General features: G+C 35.5%; 2 pseudogenes; one reads left to right on the top strand and one right to left on the bottom strand.

Annotated features, from left to right (window-relative positions):
• Positions 1–9,276: 9,276 nt before the first annotated feature.
• Positions 9,277–12,613, bottom strand: LOC138175274 (vacuolar protein sorting-associated protein 29 pseudogene; annotated as a pseudogene).
• Positions 12,614–22,576: 9,963 nt separating this feature from the next.
• LOC138175345 (small ribosomal subunit protein eS6-like) lies at positions 22,577–23,359 on the top strand (annotated as a pseudogene).
• Positions 23,360–24,602: the final 1,243 nt, after the last annotated feature.

Genomic DNA, 24,602 nt, shown 5'->3' with positions numbered 1-24,602 from the left:
TGGCAAAAAGCCCAAAAGTCAAGTAATTGAGTGGCAAACATGAGCAAAGAAGGGAAGCAAAGCAAGCAGAGCAACCCAACTTTACACTCTTATTTTGGGGACATAAAGGATCAAAGAATGGAACAGGAGGAAGACAGCAAAGTCAGAACTCCTGTACCAAAAGCTTCCAAGAAAAATATGAGTTGGTTACAGGCCACAGAGGACCTTAAGAAGGATTTTGAAAACCAAATGAGAGAAGTGGAGAAAAATTGGGAAGAAAAATGAGAACAATGTAAGAAAATTATGAAATGAGAGTAAACAACCTGACTGAAGAAAATAACACATTAAAAAATAGACTAACTCAAATGGCAAAAGAGGCTCAAAAAAGGCACTGAGGAGAAAAATGCCTAAAAAAGTCAAATTTGCCAGATAGAAAAAGAATCTCAAAAACTCACTGAAGAGAATTGTTCCTTCAGAATTAGATTGGAGCAAATGGAAGCTAGTGACTTTGTGAGAAATCAAGATACTATTAAACAGATCTGAAAAAAATAGAAGGCAATGTGAAATATCTCATTGTGAAAACCACTGACCTAGAAAATAGATGCAGGAGAGATAATTTAAAAAGTATTGGACTACCTGAAAACCATGATAAAAAAAACAAACCTAGAAATCATCCTTCAAGAAATTCTCAAGGAAAATTGCCCTGATGTTGCAGAACCGAGGGCAAAATAGAGGTTGAAAAAATCCACCAATCACCTCCTGAAAAAGATCCCAAAAAGAAAACTCCTAGGAATATTATAGCCAGGTTCAGAAATTCCCAGATCAAGGAAAAAAAATATTACAAGCAGCCAGGAAGAAAAAACTTGAATATTGTGGAAACACAATCAGGATAATACAGGATCTGTCAGCTTCTACACTGAGGGATCAAAGGGCTTGGAATATGATATTCCAGAGGATAAAGGAGCTGGGATTAAAACCAAGTATCTCCTACCCAGCAAAACTGAGTATCATGTTTCAGGGGAAAATATGGTCATTCAGTGGAATATAGAACTTTCAAGCATCCTTGATGAAAAAAGGAGAGTTGAATAGAAAATCTGACATTCAGATACAATAAGCAAGAGAAGCATGAGAAGGTAAACATCAAAAAGAAATCATAAGGAACTTGTCAAAGTTGAACTTTTTACATTCCTACATGGAAAAACAATAATTGTAACTTATGAAATTTTTCTCAGTATGAGAATAGTTGAAGGGAATAGAAATGTGCATATACATACATACATACATATACACACATATGTGTCTATATAGGAGGGTATATGGGCATATGAATACATATGCGAATGTCTGTATATATGTGTACAGGTATACATAGATAGAGGGCACAGGACCAATTTAATAGGAAGGGATGATACTTAAAAGGTGAAATTAAGAGGTGAGAGAGGAATATAATCAGAGGAGACAGGGAAAAACAGAATGGGGCAAACTATCTCATATAGAAGAGGCAAGGGAATATGGTTACAATGGAGAGGAAGAATAGGAAGACAAAAGGGAAAGGGTCAACCTTATTCTCATTGAATTTGGCTTAGGGATGGAATGAAATACACACTAAATATGGTATCTCACCCTACAGGAGAGTAGGGGGGAAGGAGATAAGGGGGGGATGATGGAAGGGAGGGCAGGCTGGGTTGGGGGTAGGGAAGTTGGAAGTAGGGAATAGAACAAGTGGGAGATGGGATAGTAGGGAGGGAAATAAAGTTAGTCTTTTACAATATATCCACTATGGAAATGTTTTGTGTAGTTGCATGTGTACAACCTATATTGAATTGCTTATCTTCCCAATAAGAATGGGTGACAAGGGAGGAAGGGAATGAATCTCTTATTCAAAGTATTAAAATTAAATGTTTAAAAAAGAAAAAAAATTCCCAAAGTTCCCCTTCTCCATAGGAATGCACACTGGTACTTCCCACAATCCCCATCATTTCTACTTCTAGATTAAGGTGAAATCTCCCTCTCTAAAACCCCTATTGCCTCCTTCCCACTACTCAGTAATGGCAAGCAAAGAATTACTTAGCCCCTTGTTTCAGCTACTTAACTATTTAGTACCTTGTTTAAGTTCAAGTGTCTTTGAGCCTTGCCCTGATTATGTCAAGTCTTTGTTAAGAAACAGAACTTGTGAACCTCACAGTGGGAGGAACTTGCTATTGCAACAGGAAGAAGTGGAACAGAGAGTAGCTAATGACCATATGTAAGGAGAGGCCCAAGCTAGGAAAGAGCCGAATTGAGAAGGGGAACTTTATGGTGGCCAGGCACTCTGTTTGTTTGTTTTGTTTGTGTCAATTTTTGTTTGTGATTCTTTGTACAGAAGCCCTGGGATGTTACTGGAAGCCTGGAAAGAGGATTTTCTTGTTTTCTGGTTACAGAAGTCCTGGAGAAGGGTATCAGAGGCCCTGGGACTATACTGACAATTTGTGTTGAGTTCTCAGACTTTCTTTGTGGGTCTGTGTTGATTTAACAGGGAAAAAGTCAATTGATGATGGTGACACCAATGTGTATGAATGTTGTTTTGGCCCTGTTAAGTTTTGTCTTCCCCAAAACAGAAACTGTGAAGGACTTGAAGTGGACTGGACACTGTGAGCTTCAATATGGAATGGGAACTGGACAAGGAACTGGACTAGGAGCTGGATGAGGAGCTGAGAGCTGCCTAACTTTGAATCCAGGAGACAGTTGGGTAGACTCAGGCAGGAGCTGGGATCATGGAAGAGGAACTATGGAATCTGACAGCCAGTCTCCAGTCAAGATGAAAAGATCTCTCCTTGGGTACTTAGTACTGATTGAGAAGATCATGATTTACTATGGCCCAGGGGTGGGACAACTTTGTACTCTATACTTTTTAGCTCTTAAGGATGATTGAAAACTAGTTCCAACGAAGAAGAAAGAAGACTTTTTGACTGAGAGATTAAGACAATGTGACCTAGGGGTGGAGAACTTTGACCTTTTTACTTTGTGTCCCTTAAGGAGGCTTGCTCCTTAAGGATGATTGAGTTAAGCACTTACTGAATGATATCTTTTGTTTAAAACTATGTGACCATTTTGGTGAAAACTATATGGCCACTTTAGTGAAAATTTGTTATGTTATAACATTGTGAATGCTGTACTTTGGTTTCTGTGAATGTTTTGCTTTAATATACTGCTGAATAAATAGATTGTTCACTATACTCTGTGATCAGAATCTTAAAGCTGTTCACAGCAGCAGTCCTCTGGAAAGCTGCTCATGTTTGGCTTTACATACTTTTAGTCTATTCCTTCTTTTGAAGGATAAGGAGTCAGGCATTCTATTACTCATAGGCATGCAAGTTGGGTATGTAGCCCAATTGAGAGCCCAGATATTTTGAGTCTCTGTCCTTATATCTCTTTGTCACTGTGGAAACTCACCAGGACTAAATGGGAGGGGGATATTAGAACCGTCATTCAGAGGGTTTTATGAACTGTGATCCCTCCCAATCACTCCTCAATCCCAACAGCACTGTGATTAAGAAAATTTTCTAACATTACATTCCTAGCTAAATGTAGCTGACCAAACCAGTTGTTGAATGTTTAGGAGCTTTCTGGTATATAGGCTGGTCAATCAGTGGTCAACATGGAGTCAGTTCTATTAGTTAGGACCTAGAAACAAACCAGTCCTCACCTACTATCACTATCTCATTATCCACTTTCTCTTTCTCTCTTTCTCATTCTCCCTCCCTCTCATTTATCTATCTGTCATCTATCATTGACCCATACATTCTCAGGGAGGTTGAAGTAATTGAGAAACCACATTGTATCCACATCTAATACTCAAGAATGTGTATATATCCAGCTTAAATATTTTTTCTTACCATCTCTATCCCTAATCAGGAAATTTCCTCTTATGGAATGGGAACTGGGCAAGGAACTGGACAAGAAGCTGGACGAGTCATCCTATGCCATCACACACACACACACACACACACACACACACATACACACCAGGGAATGTAAGTTTCAATCCATAGTATTTCGATCAAACAATAACATTTAATAAACATATACTTTGTACCAGACACTGGAAGAAAATAGGAATACAAAGACAAAAGTGGAAAAAAATTGGGGAAGCTAGATTTTACATATATATCCTCACTTTGTCTCTTGACAATGTTAATATTATATTTTTTAAACAATAGTCTTTTCTCACACTAGAATTATGAGAGAATTTACACAATTGCTTATTTTTTAATAATAATATTAATAATGGCTAACACACACATATATATGCATATATATATATACATATATATATCACATCACTTGCTATATGCCATTCATTACATTAAACACTTTAAATTATTATCTCAGGTGATCCTCCTAATAACCCTAAGAAGTAGGTGCTCTCATTATCCCCATATTGCAGATGATGAAACTAAGCAGAGGTTAAATGACTTACCCAGGATAATATAGGTAGTAAGTGTTGGAGGAGGGATTCGAACTTGGCTCTTATTGACTCCAGACCTGACACCACTCCATCCATTGTACAAGTTAGCTGCCTTTAACACATACATACACAGATACACGCACACACACACACGTGTGTGTGTGTTCATGCATGAGAGCCTATATACATTTTTAAACTAAATATATCTATTTTGTTTTCTGGATTTCCTCCTGTTTGAAATGTGTCCATGTCATATATCCTCCCTTAGATTAGGTTTCTTTGGAAGAATGATTCAAAGTTCTTCCTTTCATTGGAAGTTTTTTTTTTCATTGTTTATTAGACTCAGTTTTGTAGGACATGTTTTTCATTGCTTATAGACTCAGCTTTGTAGGATATGTTTTTCACTTTTTATTAGACTCAGCCTTGTCTGACATGTTTTTTGTTGTTTATTAGACTCAGTTTTGTAGGATATATATTTCCCATATATTTGACAATTTCCTTTGTTTATAAATATCACATTCCAGTGAACCAGGACTAGGTTTTTCAAATTTGTTTTCCTTAATGGAAATATATTTATAATTACTTTGCTGTCTGCCAGGCTTACTGTTTGACTTCGAAATTCTGAAGTTTAAGTACTACATTTGTTAGTGATTGAAATTTAGATTTTTCTATGGGCACTCTGTGGATTCTATGTAATGGTACTTTGCCTTCTCTTTTTTATACTTTTAGCAACCTTTCTTGAATCATCTTGTTATGGTATGGGTGCAAGGTTTGGAATTCACCATATTTTCCTAGGAGGTCTATGTTTCTTTTTTTGTGTTAAGAGTTTTATTCTTGGAATTACACAGCTGATGTGTTCAAAGATATGCTTAAGCATTTAAAATAATCTTCATAAGTTTATAAGAAAAATTAAGTTATATCAAAATACTATAATTTAGAGCCAAAGGAATAATTCATTACATTTTTCAGCTTTTTGATACCTCCATACTGTAAGATTGCAGATTGTTAATAAACTGACATTAGAGTAAATTGTTTGGATATATAGGGATATTGCTACCCCCCCAAAAAAAAAACTATGAAGGTTACCAGTTCCTTCTTGAATGCTTAAGTAATAAGCACTGATTTTGCAGAAAGGGCAAAGAAATCTAAACTTTTCCTTAAATAGTTTGCTAATTCTGTATTGGACTACATGGGCTGCTTTTTGTATTTCTTTATATCCCCACCACTTAGCACTATTCCTGGCACATAGGAGGCACTTGATAAAATTCTTGCTGATTGACTATACAATTTACTGATCTGAGAAAAATAAATAAAACATTTTTAAAATATATTTTAGAGAGAATAAATATATCAAATATTTTCTCAACACTTTGTAAGAAATACTTTATTACAGTACTCTAGGAAATGTGTTTTAACCTGTATTTAGTCTATTTCCATGTACAATATATCATCTCCTTCCAGAGGAAGCATCTCTTCAGTTATAGTTGTGTTATGTCTGCAGCATGAGCTTTATTATTTCTAAGACTTGGTTTGATCATCTTATAGGTAAGGTTGATATATACCTGGGGATCTTCCAATCTGAATCTAAGAGAAAGCAACAAAGACTAATATTGCAACATAAACAGATTTTTCACTAATATCATTCTTATCAGGATTTTTCTTTGAATTTTAGGTATGCTTAACCTGAGGTCCATGGGCCAGTGCAGATATTTCAAGGGACATATGAACTTAGATGAGAAAAAAATATATTTTCTCTAATCTCTAACTGAAATTTATGATTTCCTTCAATTATTTAAAGATATTATGTTGACAAGGATCCATAATATTCACCCAAAGGTCAAAGAGGTCCATGGTGCTAAAAAAAATTAAGAACCCCTGTAGAGCTGCCATAATAAATATTTCAGGATTATTCACCAATTGTTTCATTGCTGTCTTATAACTTAGTGACTTGTCTTTAAGGATGCTTGAGCCACTCTAATTCTTTCCAATTTTTTTGGTATAGTTACATATAACTGTGACCATTCAGTATTATGAAATAATAAACCTCTTGCAAAATTCTGATAAAGCTACCATTTCAATTTTCTTTTTGGGGTATCTTGATTAGATACATTATTTGGGCAATTTCTACCTAAAGGACGAAGGTACTAATTTGTTGGCTGATTGTGTGTCTGAATTTCCTCAGGCACCTTGACAGAAGGAGCAACAGTCCAGAGACATCAGCCAGAAGCAAGTTAGAGGGACAAGACCTCTGATTCTTAAAATGCCTTGTACTTTTCTTCTTATAGTCAGTCACTTTGGTTTACATAGAACGTATGTTGCTCTCTATTAAACATTCATGTAGTTCTGCAAATTTCCTCCTATAATTTTTAACCTTTTTTTAAATTAAAGGTAAGTGTTTATTACAGCATAAAGAGGAGAAGAATATAAAATACAATAAGGCAGTTTGGAGGTTCCCTATTCATGCAGTACTTATCTAACAAAGGCTTGAATGTTATCATTGAAGATATTCACCATGCTAAACTTTTTAGAAATTAATTAATTATATTTTAGTCTTCAACATTCACTTGTATAAGATTCTGAGTTCCAAATTTTGTTTTCTAACTCTCTCCCTCCCTACCTCTTTCTCAAGTAGATAATCAATCTGATACAGGCTATACATGTACAATCATATTAAATATATTTCCATATTAGTCATGCTATGAAAGAATAATCAGACCTTGAAAGGGAAAAACCATGAGAAAGAAAAAATATGACAATACTATACTTTCATCTTCATTCAGACTCCATAGGTCTTTATCTGGATGCATATAGCATTTTCCATCATGTCTTTTGGAATTATCTTAGATCATTGCATTGCTGTGAAGAGCCAAGTCTATCAAAGTTGATCATCCACAATGTTGCTGTTATTGTGTACAACTTTCTCCTGGTTCTTCTCACTTCATTCAGCATCAGTTCATTTAAGTCTTTCCAGTTTTTCTGAATTCTGCCTGCTCATCATTGCTTATGGATCAATAGTATTCCATTACATTCATATACCAAAACTTGTTCAACCATTCCCCAATTGATGGACATCCCCTCAATTTCCAATTCTTTGCCACCACAGAGTAGCTATAAATATTTTTGTTCATATGGGTCCTTTTCCATTTTTCATCTCTGTGGGATACAGACCTAGTAGGGGTATTTCTGGGTCAAAGAGTATGCCCAGTTTTTTACTTTGGGCATAGTTCCAAATTGCTCAGTGGAATGGTGGGATCAGTTCATAACTCCATCAACAATGAATTAATGTTCCAACTTTCTCACATCTTCAGGATTTATCATTTTCCTGTTTTGTCATCTTAGTTAATCTGATAAGTGTGATCTGGTACCCTGAGAGTTGTTTTAATTTTCATTTCTCTAATCAATAGTGATTTAGAGCATTTTTGTATAAATATAGATGGCTTTAATTTCTTCATTTGAAAACTGCCAGTTCATATCCTTTGACCATTTATCAGTTGTAGAATGATCTCTTATAAGTTTGACGCAGTTCTCTATATATTTTATAAATGAAGCCTTTTTTAGAAATATTGGCAGTAAAAAAAATTTCCCAGGATTCTGCTTTCCTTCTAATCTTGTTTGTGTTGGCTCTGTTTGTGCAAAACCTTTTTTTTAATTTATAGTATTAAAAACTATCCATTTTCATTTCATAAGTTTTTCTTTCTTTCTCTTCTTTGGTCATAAACTCCTCACTTCTGCATAGATATGACACATAAACTATTCCTTACTCTCCAATTTGCCTATGCTATCACCCTTTATGTCTAATGCATGTATCCATTTTGACCATATGTTAGTATGTGGTGTGAGATGTTTGTCTATGCCTAGTTTCTGCCATAATAATTTCCAGTTTTCCCAGGAGTTTTTGTCAAATATTGAGTTCTTATCCCAGAAGCTGAAGTCTTTGGGCTTATCAAAAAATAGGTTACTATAGTCATTGACCTACTGTGCCTTGTGCACCTAACCTATTCCACTGATCCACCAATATATTTCTTAGCCAGTAGCAAACAGGTTTTAGATTTGGTATAGCTAGGCCATTCCTTCAAATATCTTTTTCACTAATTCCCTTAATATTCTTTATCTATTGTTCTTCTAGATGAATCATGTCATAATTTTTCTAGCTCTATAAAATATGTTTTTGGTAGTTTGATTGGTATGACAATGAATAAGTAAATTAATTTAGGTGGAATTGTCTCAGCCTACCCCTGAGAAATTGAATTTTTTTTCAATTATTTAGAACTGACTTTATTTGTGTGAAAAGTTTTTTTTTTTATTTGTGTTCCTATAGTTCTTGGATCTGTCTTGGAAGGTAGACTCCTAAATATTTTATATTGTCTACAGTTATTTTAAATGTAATTTATCTTTATATCTCTTAATGTTGGATTTTGTTAATAATATATAGAAATGTTGAAGACTTATGTGGGTTCATTTTATGTCCTGCAACTTTGCTAAAGTTGTTGATTATTTAAAGTGTTTTTTTCAGTTGATTCTTTAGGATTCTAAACTTTTTTTTGGTTTTGTATTTTTACAATTGCAAAGCCATTATTTAACATTTATTGAGCACCAACAATGCGCTAGGCACTGTACAGAATATTAGACATAGTACCTGCCCAGATGGAATTCTAAACTTCTTTAAAATATATATTCATTTACCAATGGTGGTACAAATCTTTCCTTAGAAATAAGTTCCCGTAAATTAAATACATTTTAGTAGTTTATAATAAGTTCATAATAAATTATGTATTGTCAAATAAGATACTAGATTTTAATCAATAATCCTGTTAAAAATCATAATTTTGTGGCTTCTGAATATTTGTTAATTACTTGGTTTGAATAAAGGAATGGGGGGATATCACCAAGATAGGCCTGGTTTTAGAATTTTTATAATAAATTTTATAATCAATTCCTTTTACTTTCAAATCATCTCCAATACACAAAAGTGATTACTGTAGACGCCTAGACATCCATTAATACAAATAAAGGGATGATGTTTTTTTCCAAAGCATTATAGGCACAGGTGGTAGATCCTGGGTTTATGTTAAAAAAAATCATGTTCAAAGGTCTCAAATTTGTGTGTTTCTTGAAGTGAGAATGTTCACATCAAAATGCCTTTGCAGCAATGCTAAGCTGGGCATATCACCCCATGGAATAATTTGGTGTCTAAGGATCAAATCTATTTTATTCTGTCCCCCAATCACAGCATTCTGTTCTGGATGATTCAGATTCTCATTAAATTCTTCTCTAACAATGTGAATATCCTGAGGGGGTGGAGCCAAGATGGTGGAGTAAAAGTAGGTACTTGCTTGAAATCTCCCCCAAATCCCTGTAAAATAAATGACTCTAAACAAATTCCAGAGCTGTAGAATACACAAAATGATGGAGTGAAACACATCACTAGCCCAAGACAACCTGGAAGGTTGACAGGAAGGGTATATCTCACTGGGCTTGGAGTAAAGCTCAGTTTGGCGTGGACCGTGCCAACACAGACAGGGCTGAAGAGGCCTCAGGGAACTGAATTGCTGACAGGTGTGGCTGTTTCCAGACTTCTCCAACTACAAACACCAAGGAAAGCATGAAAGGTCAGTGGGGGAACTCTGTGGTACTTGGGTGAAAGAGGACAATGATCTGGACCAGCGCTGTGGTGGCAGAGGTGGTGGTGGTGACAGCAGAAACAGCAGCAGCAGGGGCTGCTTCCAGAGCTCTGGGACCACAAATGGTGAGGTATCTAGCAGCTCATACAGAACCACTGAAGCCTGGGACAGTACACCCACTCCCGCCCACACTGGAAGCAGAGTCCTACCTTGAGAAAGAGTTGGAAAGTCAAGTATTTGGCTGGGAAGATGAGCCAACAGCACAAAAAAGTAAGACTATGGAATCTTACTTTGGTGAAAAAGATCAAAATATAACCAGAAGAAGACAACAAAGTCAAAGCTCCTGCATCAAAAGCCTCCAAGAAAAATATGAATTGGTTGCAAATCATGGAAGAGCTCAAAAAGGATTTTGAAGATCAAGTAAGAAAAGTAGAGGAAAAATTAAGAAGCAAAATGAGAGTGTTGCAAGGAAATAATGAAAAACCAGTCAACAGCTTGCTAAAGGAGAACCAAATACTGAAGAAAATAACACCTTAAAAATAGACTAATTCAAATGTCAAAAGAGGTTCAAAAAGTCAATAAGGAGAAAATTGCCTTAAAAGACAGAATTGATCAAATGGAAAAGGAGGTACAAAAGCTCGCTGAAGAAAATACTTCCTTCAAAATTAGAATGGAGCAAATGGAAGCTAATGACTTTATGAGAAATCAAGAAATTATGAAACAGAACCAAAAGACTGAAAAAAATAGAAGACAATGTGAAATATCTCATTTGAAAAACCATTGGCCTGGAAAATGGATCCAGGTGAGACAATTCAAAAATTACTGGACTGCCTGAAAGTCATGATCAAAAAGAGAGCCTAGACATCATCTGTCAAGGAATTATCAAGGAAAATTGCTCTGATATTCTAGAACTAGAAGGTAAAATACAAATGGAAAGAATGGACTGATTGCCTTATGCAAGAGATCACAAAAGGAAAACTCCTAGGAATATTGTAGTCAAATTCCTGAGTTCCCAGGTCAAGGAGAAAATATTGCAAGCAGCCAAAAAGAAAAAAAAATCAAGAATAGTGGAAATACAATAAGCATAATACAAGACCTAGAAGCTTCTACGTTAAGAGACCAAAGGGATTAGAATATGACATTCCAGAAGTCAGAGTAGCTAGGATTAAAACCAAGAATCACCTACCCAGAAAAACTGAGTACAATACTTCAGGGGAAAAAGTGGATTTTCAATGAAATAGAGGACGTTCAAGCATTCTTGATGAAAAGAACAAAGTTGAACAGAAAATGTTACTTTCAAATATAAGAATCAAGAGAAGCATGAAAAGGTAACCAGGAAAGAGAAATAATAAGGGAATTGTTAAAGTTGAATGGTTTACATTCCTACATGGAAATTTGATACTTTTAATTCATGAGACTTTTCTCAGTATTACAGTAGCTGGAGGAAAGATAGACAGATTGTTAGATAGATAGATAGATAGATAGATAGATAGATAGATAGATAGATAGATACATACATACATACATACATACATACATACATACATAGATGGCACAGGGTGAATTGAATATGAAGGGATGATATCTTAAAAAGTAAAATTAATGATTAAATTTAAGTAATAAATTGGGAGGAGAAAGAAAGAGACAGATAGAATGGAGTAAATTATCTCACATAGAGGCAAGAAAAAGGATGCACAATGGAGATGAAGAGGGGGGAGGTGAGAAGAAATGAGTGAACCTTACTCTCATTGTATTTGGCTTAAGGAGGGAATAACATACACACTCATTGGCTATCTTACCCTACAGGAAAGTAAGGGGGAAAGGGATAAAGGGTGAGAGATGATGGAAGGGAGGGCAGAGTAGGGGAGAGGGTAGTCAGAAGCAAACACTTTTGAAAAGGCACAGGGTCAAAGGAGAAAACAGAGTAAGTGGTGGGGGGACAGGATGGAGGGAAATATAGTCTTTCACAAACATTATGACCATTATGGAAGTGTTTTGCATAACTACACATGTATAACCTTTATTGAATTGCTTACCTTCTCAATGAGCACAGGCAGAGAGAGAAGAAGGGAGAGAATTTGGAACTCAAAGTTTTAAAAACAAATTTTTTAATGGTTTTTACATGCCACTGGGAAATAAGATATACATGTAATGGGGTATGGAAAACTTAACTTTCCCTATAAGAAAGTAAGAGGGAAGGGGATGAGGTGGTGAGTGGTAGAAGGGAGGGCAGACTGGGGGAAAGAGGTAATCAGAATGCCTACTATCTAAGGTTGGGTGAAGAAAAGAGATGGGGAGAAAATTTGGAAGTCAAAATCTTGTGGAAATGCATGTTGAAAACTAAAAATTAATTAATCTATAAAAAGAAAAAGAAAACAGCAACCAAAAACCCAATGTGAATATCCCCTACTAGAATCTTGAGATAGTCATAACTTTCTTTAGTACATAGTTTTCTAATACTGGAAATGAGCACCATTTTCCTAGATACCAGCAGTTTTAAAAATTTAGCTGTTAGACTATTACATCAGCGAGAGATATGCAGGTTTACTATTACTAATACCAACATCTTGTTACCAGCCTCAATCTGCCATAATAATTACCATACCTCTTTCCTTAACCTCTGTGGGAACCCTGACTTCTACTGCTTCAGAGCAATTTTTTGCTATGTGTCTTAAATTGTTCATGTATTTGTCTTAGGGATTTTCTTTTTGAGAACTCTCATTTTCACCCTAATTTCTTCTTTTATTTCTTTTTACCACTGTTTTATTTCTATTGTAAACCATTCCAAGGCTTTTTGCTATTATTTCTTTATCACTGGAGGCTATGTGGAATATTTTGTCTTCATTGTCTTTCTTTGGTAGTTTTTGTGTTTCTTTTTATAATAGCATAACACATATTGTGGTATCTCCTTTTCTAAATTTTTCTTTTATTCTAATATATATATATATAGGTGTCCATATGTGTATATGTATGTGTACATGTACATAAATATATAAATATGCATATATAAAATCATCTGGACTTATTTCCAACTTTTATTTCTAAGCCCTCTTGTCTTCTACTCTTTTCATTCCCATGAATTTCCTATCAGGCCTCCACACATTTTGGCCCTTCCCATACTCAAGGTAATGCTGATTGTTAAGATGTTTGTTGGGGTGTCTAGGTGGCAGTGAATAGAGCACCAGCCCTGTAGTCAGGAGGACCTGAGTTTAAATGTGGCCTCAGACACTTAACACAAAAACTAGACGTGTGACCTTCGGCAGGTCACAACCCCAAATTGCCCTCTAAAAAGAAAAAAAAAGAAAATTAAAAAAAAGAGGTTTGCATGTGTTTATCAGGGGTGAGGGTGAGAGTTGTGAAGGTCATTTGGCTCCCTACTCTTTGGAAACTTTATCGTGAAATAACTACATACTAAATTTATTCCCCTGCCCTACTTCCTATAACACAGAAATCTGGCTCTTCAGTATTGGATTACTTCCAGCCCCTCAGTCCCATCACCACACACAATTAGACATTTTAAGGAAGTCAAATATACTTCATTCCAAGATCTTGGGTATGGGTAAGGTTAGTATTTATCCATGAGGGGAAAGATAAAAGCAACCACATCCAAAACTCAAGAGGGGCCCATTTGGTAGTTGTATTGGGTATCAAGGAGAGAATGAGTCCCTTACTCAGTTATCCACTGATATTTTGGAAAACTTTACATAGTGTGGATATATCTTTCACATTCTTGCTTTCTTGCTGCAATTTTAACTAACTTTATTGGTTATATTCTTTGTTTCTTAGGTGGCAAAGGGTGGGAAGGGGGGACCTCTCCCATCTGTCCTTTAGCACCAAGCCTTCAAATTTGCTTGCATTCAGTGGTATGGATGTAGAATTGGATAGTTGAGGAGGGCTAAATGATTCTAGTTGTTAAAGTTCCCTATTATTAATGCATGGGTTTTTTTTTTTAATCATGAGGGAAATGAGGAGAAGATACTTCTTTTTATATCATGAAAACTTCTGTAATTATTTGACATAACAGGAGTTGTACCGGGCATGTACCAAGCTGTGCTTCCTGATTCTAGGTGATTATATGTGCTAGTTCAGTACTTGGTGCTTTGTGTGAAGGTAAAATATACCAATAAGTAGGAGAAAAGAGAGTCTACCTCCATTTATTAGATTGAAGACTATGCTCAGTCAAGTCACTAACAGCATGGGTCCAGAACAAAAAGATTCCTTAGTAAAGAGGGGGAAGGAGATTGTCCTAACTTCCCTAGTCTCAGCAGCTGTTAAAATGGTTCAGTTTTTATCTGGCACACAATATATTTCTTTTGAGGTTGTGGGTTTGAAGAGGTTTGTGGAAAGTGACTATTCTGCCATCTTGCTGACATCCGCACCAGTCAATTAAGCAGAGTGTAGAGAAAATATAGCTTTAGAAAGTAGGAACTTTAATAGAAATTTCTGTCTCATTTCTACATATGTGATTGATAGTAAATGTTAAAAGAACTGGTAAAAATAAAGGGAGTAGGAAATACATTTTCAATCCAACATGACAAAAAAATTATTTTCAATCTTTCAGCATATGTTTAATTTTTATAAGTTTGTATTCAAACAAAAACAATTATGGGAAATATAGAAAAGACTACATATAATTTGCATAAAATAATCTATAAGCAACAATACATAATACAAATATTACAAGCATGCTATTGTCTTAAATGAACAATTTCTGTTTTCTAAGAAAGAGTATCATTTTAATAAGCAGAATCAGACTTAATGTTATTTATACTCCTAACCACATAATATATTTTACTTTACAAGTCTTTTAGAAGGGTGCGTGATTTTTTCTGGGCATAAATTATTAGAGAGTCTCAAAAACAAGAATTACACTCTTGCTATATAAAAGGATCTCTACAATATAGGTTGATACGAGATAATACATTCTCATACAAAGCCATAAAAGAGTAATGCAGTCAATCTGAAATAGCATAGTATGCAGGCAATGAGAATGAAATATAAATCGAGTTTATATAGCATTACCAAGTAGGTTGTTTCAGTTCAGCAATACCATAGTCATAATCCTCAATGCAAAACAATTGGTTAGAATACATGGCTGATAAATTGGTGGTGAACCTTGAGAATGAATTCAAGAGCATTGCTTTTCTACCAAAAAGAAGAAGAAAGAAGATGGAGGAGGAGGAGGAGGAGGAAGAGGAGGAGGAGAAGGTAACAGGGAGAGCAGTGGCTTCATCTCTAATATAGTTTGGGCCAGAACATATTTAGCTATTTCTTCCAAAGGGTTAACAAAAACTTGAATTTCCTTGCTGAACCATGAAAAGGTACTTTCTATTTGATGAAATCTCTACTCTCAATCTCAATTCCAGGTATGAGATTGACAGGAGAAAGACTTTGAATATACAATGTTCTCTGGAGAAGAAAGCATTCATTAGGTTTTTCTGGGCGGGGGTGGGGGGAGGGCAGAGAGAAGCAGTGTTATAGTTTATAAAAGAATATGGAGAGAGGGAATCTGACTTTTTCATTCCTTTATCACAATAATAAATGGAACTGTATAGATTTAAGCCATTACACTTTAAAAATAACTATCTCTATTCAAATTCATAATATTTACCAAAAATATTTCAAGATTTCAATCCACATGCAAGGATAAAGACTACAGGCATCCAAAACATATACTCAAGTATTTCTGTCAATGTAAATTTTCAGATGGCATTGCAACCAAGATTTGGCCATATGTCCTCTATTGTAATGTTAGTTTTCATAACTAAAAATCTTGATCTCCTTAGGAAAGCCTTTATAGTAAACCTATCATTTTCATTGCAGACTTAAAATCAGTTAGATAAGTGAGACCAACATTCTCCAATTGATAAATGGTCAAAGGATATGAACAGGCAGTTTTGAGATGAAGAAATTTAAGCTTTCTATAGTCATATTAAAAAAACTCTAAATCACTATTGATTAGAGAAATAATTGAGACCATATATTCATTTGGATCACAATAAACTGTCTAGGGGCGGCCAGGTAGCACAGCGAGTAAGAGCAGCAGCTCCAGTGTCAGGATGACCTGAGGATCGAATCCAGGCTCAGACACTTAGCACCCACCCAGAAACACCTGGCCGTGTAACCTTGAGCAAGTTACTTAACCCCAATTTCTTAGGGGTGGCCAGGTAGCACAGCGAGTAAGAGCACCAGTTCCAGTGTCGGGATGACCTGGGGATCAAATCCGGGCTCAGATACTTAGCACCACACCCAGAAATAACTGGCCATGTAACCTTGAGCAAGTTACTTAACCCCGGTTGCTTTAAAAAGAAAAAAAACAATAAACTGTCTGAACATTCACCTTCATAAATAAGGTTCCAGTGTCAAAAAAGTGAAACAAAAAAAGGAAAGGAGGGTAGAAAGGTTAGAGAAAGTCATGGAAAGAAGAAAGAAGATACTATTTACTTAATCTAAATAATTTATATTTATATAGAGTATAATATTGCTTATATGTAAAAACAATCTTTGAATTATTTAATATTTTGGTGCTTTTTTTCTGTATAGTTCAGTGTGCTAGGAACTAGACATCCTCACAGTTATTCTAAATTGAATTTTGTAATTACTAGCAATTTTGAATATTTTTTTTATGGCTCTTGATGGTTTAGATGTCTTCCTTTGAAAAGTGCTCATTCACATACTTTGACCATTAATTATCTGGTGAATATCTCTTCTTATAAATTTGAAACTATTCAATGTACATTGGAAATAAGACTTTTCTCAGATAAAGATTCTTTTCCTGGTTAAATGTTTACATTTTAAGATTAGCTTCATTTATTTTAGTTATCTACATCCTAACAGAGAGGTGATGCATATAAGGCAGGTGGAATTAAACATATATATATATATTTGGACATGGCCAAAAAGATAATTTATTTTACTTGACTATGCATATTTGCTATGAGGATTTTATTTTTCTCTTTTTTTTTACTAATGGGATATATTCTAGGAGAGAAAGAAATAAGATTCCTGTTCATTAAAATAAAATAAATTTAAATTTAAAATTAATTATATGCAAATGCCTTTTAGGTGTTTTTATACTGAGATAATGTCTTATTATCAGATAACATCTGCATACTATTTTGGCAATTGCAATTTAATTTACTCAATAAACCAAACAATCAATTGACAATATTATTTAAAACCTTGAATCTGAAAGTCAACATTTGTTATTGACATACTAAATTTTCATTTATTTATTCAACATCTATAAGATCTACTTTCTTATGAAATAAATACATACCACCCATTCTCCTTATGCAGAATTTGTTAGGAGCAAGTTAATAGTGCTTTATATTATGCGTTTCTTTCACCAGATAAACAATAACTGAGTTCATTCATTAGAGCACTGTTCACTGAGTACAAATTGTTCACTTTAGGGACTTCATTAACATGATTGGACTCCTAAATTTATTAAATCACTATTTCATTGTTCTTAATAGTACCCTAGTGATTTGGTCAAATTAATGCAATGGCTAAAATGTGTATATATATTTTTAGAAAATAGTGTATTCACTATATAGTAGAAACTGATCCTTTAAAAGCATAAACCATGATACTATTATATTTTCATGATAAAAATCAGTCTCTTTACTAATTTTGGTTGAGTTTGGCCAAAACAATTATGCACAAACTTTGATGAAATAAAATTAGAAAGCCAAATCAATTTAGGAAAGTATGCTCTATTTACTTTCTAGAAAGAAAGTTAGTCTTTGAGCAGAATTTTACAATGGACTGTTCTGCAGAGTACTGCAAAATGCTAAGAAAGTGACTAACAAGGAATTCCCAACATAATTCCATTTTTTTTTCAAAATTCAAAGAATTAAGGGCAGCTAGGTGGTGCAGTGAATAGAGTACTGGCCCTGGAGTCAGGAAGACCTGAGTTCAAATCCAGCCTCAGATACTTAAAACTAGTCATGTGATCTTGGGCAAGTCACTTAACCTCAATTGCCCTCCAAAAAGCAAAAACAAAATTCAAAGAATCAAGAAATGGTTTTCAATGCATCCCAATCAATATATGCATTGACTCACTATTAATGATAGGAGACCATTGTTTTAAAAAGATCCTTTATTGCTTTGATGCTCATCCTAATGGTTCTTCAAGGGATGCCAGAGTATCAACTATCCCAATAATCCGAGATGTTGGGTCCAGTGAGATTTATGTAATTTTTTTAAAAAGATACTATTAATCTTCCCCCGCACATTGGATACACAGCAGTCATTTCTTCTAAAGTGTAAAATTGAATGCTGCTGAGCCCTCATGCTGGGATTCAGGCTAGAGTTGTGACATTTGAGTTAAACAGAGCACCACCCTCTAGGTCTGCAGAAGATGTAAAGGTAAGTTCTACATACAGAATACCTTGCTTTATCGACCATCAGCACCTCCAACTACTGAGTGCCATGGCCAAAGGACTAGGAAATGTGCCCCAAAAGGCATGTTCCATTTCTTTTTAACCAGTGAACAGATAACAGAAGTAGGAAAAATTTTCCTTAAAAATTAAGAAACTGTGGGGTGGCTAGGTGGCACAGTAAGTAGAATGCGGGCCCTGAAGTTGGGAGGACCCGGGATCAGTTCAGACATCAGAAACTTAACACTGACACACACACACAAAACTGACCCTTTAACCTTGGGCAAGTTACTTAACCCCAGTTGCCTTAAAAAAAATTAAGAACCTGTGTTTTCTGGGCTGCTTTTCTATCAAGATTTAATACTTTATATTATGTCGCAAGGATTCTTTATGTTAAAAAAAGTCCTCTTTACTTAACCTGAAAGGCATAGTATTGACACAACTGGTTAGAAGTTTAATTCAAAGACAAACCAGTGATCTGTTTACAGATCACCCTACTGGCAGGTGGAACCCTTTGGGAGCAATAGGGCATTTGAGAGTCTTATGTTCTGGGCCAATGAATGCCAGTTGGTGCTTCACATGGTACATTGGGTCTCTGGGAGACAAGCCAACAACATTGACCCTTTTCAACTTTAAACATGTATCTCTATCCCTGAGGGAAACAAGACTTTTTAGACAGACTCAGCCCACTTGGCTTTTGTTGGCATATGAAAACAGGATCTAGGGAGCACTTGAGAAAGATAACATGCTTTAGGAAGAATTTAGACAAAGGACCCAGACAAGGAAGATATATAAGAAATTAATTTATTCATCTTCCCTCCCTTTACAAACAAAGTAAGTTACAGAGAGGTTGAAAACTATGCAAGGTCACATAGATAAGAGGTAGCAGAGCCAAACATAGGTTCACTGACTACAAACCTATTATTCTTTTTCCTTATGCCATCATACATTTGGTTTCTGTAACCTATTCATATTTCTTGTGCTTGTGAATAGCTTTTGCTCATAGACTTTCTTGCCAAATACAAGCTCTATGAATACCAATAAAGTACTACTAATCAATGATCAGTGTTGTATAGGATAAAGCTTGTCGTTTTTTGTTCAGCTGCTATTTGATAGAACAGACTGGTTTCTTCAAATTCAGTTTTTTTGTGCATGTGTGTGTACATATGTATTGTCTAAGTGAGTTTTAACATGTTGATTAATTCATGTTAGCCATCTAACTTTTCTTAGTTTCCTGGAAAGTTGCTTAAAACGACATTTTTTGTGGACCTGGTCATATGTGCACATATACATGCATACATAATGCATACATACATGACAGTCATTGTAGATCACTGATAGTATACAGAAACATGCATATATAATTATATGGTTATATAGATGCATGTTACTATAAATACATATATTTATCACTTTATACATATATTTGATTTATGTGTGTACACATGTATGTGTATATAGACATCTAGGTACATGTATCATATTGTAGATATGTGTGTCAACTATTGGCAGTGATCTACAAACAGACTGTTCTCTGTACAAACATGTGTATATATGTATATGTTCCATGCACACATGTCTATGTGTGTGTATATATATGTATATACACACATGTATAGACACATGTGGGATCCCCCCACAGAAGAGACATTTCTAGTCCTCTTTTTGACAACCACCATTTATCCAGGGGAGACTTTAATTTCTTCCAGGAGGGAAAGCAGGAAGTTGGGACTAGAGACTACTCTGCTCTCTTCAGAGAAAAGGGATACCAGGTTAGAATTATATCTATCTGCTCTCTTGAATTTTATTAGTCTAGGGGCCATGATCAAGTTCAATCTAACTTCTGATCACTGTGTCATTATTGGGAGGAAGGGGAAACCCAAGGTTTTTATTCAAAGCCTGACCTCTTTCCAATCTAATACTAGTTCCACAATGAACACACAGTGAATAGCAAAGAAATTCACTGCTCCAAATCCTAGTGAAACAAATCAGAGAATTTATACAGAGGAGCATATGTACTAGAAAATCCAGAATGAATGAGCTCCCCCTTTAAGAGCAAGATAACTCAGCTCAATGGAGAGGTCTACATCTTCCCCAGGGGAAACTTTCCAAAGTCTTTAATGTAAGAAGGTGGCATAGAGACATAATAGAGACTTCTGGCTCCTCTCATGTCTTCCTAGAGTCTTTTCCATCAGCATCATGAAATGGGATTGGCTTCTTCCATCTTCCCTCTGCAAACTGGAAGCCAGAAGTACAACAAGCAACTTGAAGCTGGAAGAGTCCCAGAAAGAACTGGCTAAGGCTCCACAATTTCACTCTGCCCTTGACTTAGGGTAGGGTATTTAATTCCACCAATTAGGAAAGAGTTCCACATCAATTGGCTTTGAGACAGGGGTTACATATACACATTTGTATCTTTAATGACAAGGTCATATCTAAATGTATATGCATACACACATATACATATTAGTAATGCATGTTATATATTCAAGTTTATATATATATATATATATATATATATATATATACTACTGCTATTGATATTTACAAAATACTTTATGCACATCATCAGTGTTCATCCTCACAACTTGATGAAGTGGTCCCTATCATTATGTCCTATTCCCATGTCCATTTTACAGGTAAGGGGACTAAAGTTCAGGAACTTGCTCATGGTCAGGTATCTAATAAATGTCAGAAGGGCAATTTGAATTTAGGTGCTCCTGATTCTAGGACAAGACTTTTCCCACTATACTATACTGCCTCTCTATCCTCTCTTTCCCCCCTCCCCACCCACAAAAAGAAACCTTTGCATCTAAGGTAGGAGGCAATACTTTATGCTACTTACTGGAGTGGGAGAAGGGTTGCAGTAGGGGAAAGAAGTAATCAAGAAGTCACTATTATGTTGTCAACTATTTCCACTCACATGATCAAACAAATTGTTTTTTATTTTTAAAAATATCAGGAAATACAAAATTGATTTCCAGAGAGAGAGGGAGGAAAAAAGAAAGAAAAAAATGTTGCAAGAAGAGCCATGCTGATTTTAGCAGTGTTAACTTTCCTTAGAAACATTGTCAAAAGCTCAAAATCTGCATAAGAGAGAGGTCAGAATAATAAATAACCCATCCAATCTAGCTTCATTTGTAAGACTATAACCAATTTTCACCCTGATTGTATTTTTTTTAAATCTGTTTAAGGCCAGATTGTCTGGCATTGAAAACATTTTTCAGTAATCAAAACCTTTGTCTGTAGATAAGTAATCATCTTTAGGGTTGACTCTACTGGAAAGATGCAAATTCTCACACATTAAAATTTCAATGCCACTGATATTAAATTCATTGATTTTTTTAAAAAAGATGTTTTTATTTTCATTTTATCTTTTTGTAGAGCAGGCTGTAAAATTAAATATGTATATTCTAAAATGTCCAATCAAATATATTTACAAGTTTAATCACTTTTTTCCTTCATTTATAAAATGGTCAAATATTCCAGTTCAAAAAGACAGAATAATTCTAATTTATATAAAGAGATTTCCATAGCCTTCTTGTTAAATTAAATTAAATTCAAATCAGCAAATATTTATTGTGGAACTTTTGAAGGGTGCTTTACTAGGCTTTTGGGTAAGGACAAAGTGAGAGAGAGCTACCAAGTGAATAAAATATAGTGGAGAGTGTTAGGACATACTTGCAATCCCAGCTATGGGGAACACTGAGGTGACTAGTCTCTGAACTGCTATGGCCATCTGGTGTCTGCACTAAATTTGGTGAGCCCTCGGGGAACCATTAGACTGCCTAAGGATGGGCTAATTCATCCAGGTTGTAAAGGGAGCAGGTCATGCTCTTTGTTGGTCAGAAGTACTAGGATAAGGCAAACATAAGCTTTTGAACCTCCATCCTGGGTAAGTTAGGAAGGCCCAGGTGTAAAAACAAGTGAACAAACAAAATATAACCATGGTTCTTTTAAAAAATAAAACAAAATACAAAATAAATCTGCTAGTTAGGAATAAGACAAGTAAATAAACATTTACTTTAGAGGCTATGCTTGCTTAAGTAACATAGGAGAGCTCAAAGTACAGAGCTAAGAAGAGCTCCTAAGACAAAGAAAACTGCAACCAATTTGGAGGATTATAGAAGGCTTAATGGGGGTCTCTTTCCCATGGCAGGTCTGAAGCGGGTGGCTGTGCAAAAATGAAGCTCAACATCTCTTTCCCAGCCACGGACTGCCAGAAGCTCATTGAAGTGGATGATGAGAGGAAGCTGCGGACCTTTTATGAGAAGCGGATGGCCACCGAAGTGTCTGCTGAGGCCCTTGGAGACCAGTGTAAGGGTTATATGGTCTGAATCAGTGGTGGGAATGACCAATAAGGCTTCCCCATGAAGCAGGGTGTTTTGGCTCACGGAAGATACCCCCTGCTGCTCAGTAAGGGCCACTCTTGCTATCGCCCTCGAAGAACTGGAGAAAGAAAACGTAAATGTGTTTGGGGCTGCATTGTGGATGCCAACCGCAGTGTCCTCAACTTGGTGACTGTGAAGAAAGGTGAGAAAGATATACCAGGACTGACAGATATAACTGTACCTCGTCGCCTGGGGCCCAAAAGAGCTAGCAGAATCCGAAAACTCTTCAACTTGTTCCAAGAAGATGACGTTCGACAGTATGTTGTGAGAAAACCCCTTAACAAGGAAGGTAAAAAACCCAGGACTAAGGCTCCTAAAATTCAGTCTGGTGACTCCCCCTGTTTTGCAACACAAACGTAGATGCATTGTTTTGAAGAAGCAGCCCAGAAGAACAAGGAAGAAGCAGCAGAATACGCTAAGCTTTTGGCCAAGAGAATGAAGGAGGCTAAAGAAAAACGACAAGAACAGATCGCTAAGAGACATCGTCTGTCTTCCCTAAGAGCCTCCACCTCGAAATCCAAATCCAGTCAAAAATAAAGTTCCAAAAATGGCTTAGAAATAAATAACTTTTGTCAAAAAAAAGGCTTAATTGATGTAATGATGTGATGGAGCTACAACAGACAGATCCTTGAAAGATGAGGAAGATTCTGACCAGTTGAGAGGTAAGAGAAAAACATTGTAGGCCAAATGAATGGCATGAATAATAGTAATGCATCACTGGAATGGTGGAACATGGTTTGTAAAATCCAGTTTGTCTAGATCATAGAAAATAAAATGGTATAATGTATAGAGACGTGCCTCTAATAGAGTTAGAGTATCTTGGTTCAAATCCCACCTCTGATTATTGCTGCTGAGGTGGCCTAGAGCAAGGCATTTAGCTTTTCTGGGTCTCAGCATTCACATCTGTAAAATGAAGGGGTTGTATTAGCTGCCCTCAGAGGACCTTTCTAGCTCTAGACTTAGGATTATGTGATCATAATGTGTATTGGGATATATGTTTTTAAAGAAATGCTAGGGTCTGTTATAGAGAGGCATGAATAGCAGAATGAGGAATGTGGACTATAAGGGAGAAGATGGAGTAATGGAAAAAGAATTGAACATGGATTCAGGTGAAACATGGGTTCACATAATTTACCTACTATATGACCTTGGACAAATCACTTCTCTGAAAGGTCTTTCATCTGTAAAGTTATGATGCTATGACTTTATCCTATTGAAAATGGGGAAATACTATAGTGCTTTTTTGTAAGATTGACATTACTGGGGTTATATTTTTAGAATATTATCCTTGTAGCTGAATAGAAGATGTATTGGAGACTCAAGAGACTACAGCTTAGGCGACCTTTTAGGAAGCTATTGCATTAATCTAGTCAGGAGGCAAGGAAAAACTGAACTCTTCTGTGGCAGTATGAAGAGAGGAATTGTCAGATTTAAGAGACTTTGCATAGATAGAATTTAAATGATTTGACAACTAATTGAAGGAAGGAGACAAGGTAGATGGTGCAGGAAAATGATTGTGCATGAAAGAATGATACCACTACAAATAGAATTTTTGATGTTAGAAGTTATATTTCTTTGGGAGGGAGGGAAGAAGTAAAAATGAGTTGATTTGGGGGCATATTGACTTAATATGTCAACACATATTTATTAAAAGCTTACTATATTCTAGGCATTGTGTTGAGGATATAAAGAATAGTAAAGATCCTCCTTAACTTCTTTGAGCTCTTATTCTAAAGGGGAGATAATACGTAAATAACAAAGAGACATACTGAATAACTAG

This window comes from Petaurus breviceps, unplaced genomic scaffold (assembly GCF_028583685.1).
Source record: "Petaurus breviceps papuanus isolate PSGF00001 unplaced genomic scaffold, PetGlider_PUasm1.0 77, whole genome shotgun sequence".
Taxonomy (NCBI): domain Eukaryota; kingdom Metazoa; phylum Chordata; class Mammalia; order Diprotodontia; family Petauridae; genus Petaurus; species Petaurus breviceps.
The sequence above is the reverse complement of the archived record's forward strand: the minus strand, read 5'-3'. Positions and strand labels throughout refer to the sequence as shown.